The following is a 4,283-nucleotide window of genomic DNA, read 5'->3' as shown; positions in this document are numbered from 1 at the left end:
ATTTTCAGGCTGACTACCTCATAATACAGTCACGTATTTAAATTTCAGGTTGATTACCTCCGAATAAAGTCATATTTTCATAGGTTGACTACCTCAGAATAAAGTCATGTTTTTAAATTTCATGTTCACTACCTCCAAATAAAGTCATATTTTTAGGTTGACTGCCTCACAATAAAGTCATATTTTTAAATTTTAGGTTTGACTACCTCCAAACATAGTCATAATTTAAATTTCAGGTTGACTACCTCCAAATACAGTCATATTTTTTAAATTTTAGGTTGGCTGCTTCCAAACACAGTCATATTTTTAAATTTTAGGTTGACTACCCTCATAATATAGTCATGCTTTCAGGTCGACTACCTCCAAATAAAGTCATGTTTTTAATTTTCGAGTTGACTACCTCCGAATATAGTCCCAAGTGGTTTATGATTTTGCTAACACTCACAAAATTTTCCAAGTACAAACTGGGGCAGAACAATTTTGTTCGTTTTTGTTTATCTTTGATGGCTTGCAGGTTCGCCGCAAGCACAGAATTGATATTCAAGAATGAAGTTCCATATTTGGTCAGGGAAAGAAGAATGTTCAAATCTCAAAGGCAGCTAGAGTTAGCTTTGACACATAAGGCGGCCCAACGTCTCAAGATACATCTTCTCAACTTCTAGTCAAGAAACAAGCATCCAAGAATATTCTACGAACTGTTATTCGGAAGAGCATCAACAACTCATTCCAATTTGCAAGTTGAAGTCTCAAATTCTAACTTCCAGATCATATTTTGAGATCAACGTACCCACCGAAAGAAGGTGAGGTGATAACTGAATATCCAAGTGAAGGTTTAAAGGAAGGTTCAAGACAAGTAGAGTAAATAGGACCTTGTATTTCCTTTCATCATTTATTGTATTTTTCATTCTTTTTATGTAATAACAGAAGCCACGAACCGAAACCTCGACGGGACCTCACTCGATTCTCCAACTCATCCTTCCATCCTTCTACCCACTTGAACTACACATGACTTGATTCCCTTATAACCCGAGACATGTAGGCTGCCCAAAACCATGACTCGGTCACATCCATTTCTTTTATATCTTTTCGTCTTTCAAATAATGATCAGGTCAAAAATCAGTCACAGTGTTCACTTCTTTGCCTGAAAACTCTTCATGTTTCCAAGCAAAGAGAGACACTCTGTGAACACCTAATTTTTGACCGAACATAAGTTTTACACCATTTTTAGCGTTTAAATATTTTTTTTAGGTTTAATTAACTATTTTAATTTTTATTTCATTTTTAGTAAGTCTTACTTTTAAAAGATCGAAAGCTACAAAACAGAGTCACATTTTAGTATAAATTTTGTTTTTATTATTCAAAGAAAAGAAAATTACAAAACACATGCTTTCTTTTAATTTAGGTTTTAATAAATAAGCTAGTGATATTTAGTTGTTTTCTTAGTTTAGATTTCATTTTGGACTGCCTATTAAATTTTTCTACATTGTATTATTCTAAAAAATAGTTCATTAGTAGTTTTTATTTTACGTTATATTTTAAAACACAAAAGGAACTAAATGAAAAATAAAGGGAAATAACAAAACTAACCTAAAACATAAACTCACCAGCACTTACGTTACCCATTTCCTATCCACCCAAAAATAATTCAAAAAACTAATCCCTTTAACCCCCTTTCCCTAATAACTCTCAACAATACATAAAATGCCTAGTGGACTTTATTTATAAAAAAAATACTCTCAACAATACTTATCTTCCATTCTCCCACTCCCTCACGTTCACCCTTATCTCTCTCACCATAAAACTCTCAACCAAACCCAATCCTAATAAAAAAACTAATTCCCTATCCCTTAGAACCATCAACCGTAATTATCCCTTAAAAATCCTACTCCCTTACGCCTCTTTAACCAGCAACAACATACAACTATATATACTCCCATATCATACAACGTATAGAGAACACATCAGAAGTAGTAGAGAGAAAAAAAGTAAAACAGTAAAAGAAAAACAGTGAGCAAAAGAAAATATAGAGAGGAAAAATACTTAGAGCAATTTAGGTGTTTCGGAAAGGTTTTATTCGAGTACGAAGTTTTCGTTTGAGGTTTCCGCCGAGTTCAAAAGTTTTCCGATCGAGCTTCATTTAGTCATCTAAGATCGCTGTTTTGATTTGCAGAGACATTTGAGGTTCAATTTCAATCTTATTCTCATTTGTTCAACAACTCCTTTATTAAACTTATACATATGAAGTTATTTCTTTGTACGTGAATATGCATGTTTTAAAATTTTCTATCTTTTTTTTTTCATTAATTTGCAACGAACTATTCAGTGATTATCACGCTTGTATGAGTTTTTTTTATTAAACTAATTTTGTATCTAAAGTGCTATGAATATTTGAACTGACCATTTTCCTTAATTAGCATTTGATGGCTAAAAGTGGTTTTAGATAATGAGGGATTCAGGTACTTAATTGTCTTATATGTATGATGTTTGGGTTGCTATTCCGTTACCATATGTATATATGTTATTAGCTTATCTTTCCTTTGTTTATTCCAATGTGTTTTAAAGAAAAGGTTATCTTCGACGATTCTTATAAATTTAGTTACTTTGTCCGGACATTTTAGGCCTAGATAAATATTTAAGGTTCAATTAATTTCTTTTAATGTGAGAAAGAACGAGATGGGATACAAATTTATTTCAATCACGTTGTCACATAAAATAAAAATAAAAAGAGTGGAAAGAATATGTATGAGGGAGTGAGGCATGGCCGAAAATATAAGTCACCATGTTCAAAGCAAATTAATTGGGCAAACTAGAATCAAGGCAAGCATGATTTTATCCAAGATTGGTTTAAGCCTAACATTAGTCAATAAAAGCGACTGTGCTAGAACCACGGGACTTGGGGAATGCCTAATACCTTCTCCCCGATCAACAGAATTCCTTACCCGGACTTTTGTTTTCGCAGACCAATAATTAAAGAGTCAATTTTCCTTTTGATCAGGGATTCAATATGGTGATTTGGAATACCAAAACTCAATTCCAAGTGGCGACTCTGTAAAATAAATAATCCATTTTCAAAACGTCACTTCAAGTGGAAAAACCCAATTTACTTTCTTTAAGCAGGATGAAAAAAAAAGGGTATGACAATATACACGAATATTTAATATATGTAGAGTATGAGAAGAGAGATAGGTGTTATACACGCATTACCACCATGATGATTATATGAGAATCAGGCTGCACGTACTGCAGTAATGTATATGATGATGGCCGTAGAGAGGCCGATATGATATGAGAAGGAAACAGGCGTTATACACGCACATATATCAGGCGTTATACACACACACATATATAGATGAATGACCTTCAATAATAGGCATGAGCATGCATATTATGCGCCCGCAGTGGCATTGTCAGTTACACAGATTTATGCAGATACATACAGATACTAGTTCATACAAGTGAATGCAGATAGTCATCTCATCTTATGAGTTCAGATCTTATTCATGATTCTTGTATATATATATATATATATATATATATATATATATATATATATATATATATATATATATATATATATATATATATATATATATGTTGTTCTTATGTCTTACATACTCAGTACATTATCCGTACTAACTCCCCGTTGCTCGGGGGGCTGCGTTCTTGCCCGCAGGTGCAGGTAGACAGACAGGTGGTCCAGCTTAGTAGGACTTTTATCCAGCAACGATCAGTGCACTCCATTTGATCCGGAGTTGCATTCTATTTTGGTATGCCATTCTTTTGAGGTATATATATATGGGAATGGCGGGGCCCTGTCCCGTCCTTCTACGGTTTTTATTCCACTAGAGGTCTGTAGACAGTTGTATATATGAATCAGATGATGTAGCCTTGTTGACTTCTATTATTTTATGTACAATATATGTAGCAGCCTGGCTGGCTTGCACTGTTCTTTCAATATGTTTATGTATATACAGAATGATCAGAGTTCATGATGTCGCCTATTTATGAGATCAGTTAAGTCATTGTATGGGCCCTTGATGTTCAGTAAGATTCAGATATGAGGATAGGGGTGTTTGGTCGCTAGAGGTCAGACACTCATCACGACTCATCGGTTTGGGTTGTGACACTAGTGCCCACTTTTGATTAATCTAGACAACAACAACTCTAGGAACCAAGTCAAGCCCTTTATATTTGAAACCATGTGGTGTAGCCACCCATGCCTGGTAGGAATTGTCCATAATAACTTTAACTCTGTCAACCCTCTTCACAGAGCCAGCTTCTCT

General features: G+C 34.2%; 1 long non-coding RNA gene across 1 annotated transcript; it reads left to right on the top strand.

Moving 5' to 3' along the window:
- The first annotated feature begins 1,522 nt into the window (after positions 1-1,522).
- LOC132642431 (uncharacterized) lies at positions 1,523-3,987 on the top strand. The gene is made up of 2 exons (XR_009583156.1): positions 1,523-2,181; positions 3,674-3,987. It is a non-coding gene; the product is annotated as an uncharacterized LOC132642431 (long non-coding RNA).
- Positions 3,988-4,283: the final 296 nt, after the last annotated feature.

The sequence above is a fragment of the Lycium barbarum genome, chromosome 5 (genome assembly GCF_019175385.1).
Source record: "Lycium barbarum isolate Lr01 chromosome 5, ASM1917538v2, whole genome shotgun sequence".
Taxonomy (NCBI): Eukaryota; Viridiplantae; Streptophyta; class Magnoliopsida; order Solanales; family Solanaceae; genus Lycium; species Lycium barbarum.
This window is presented reverse-complemented; position numbering and strand designations above follow the sequence as displayed.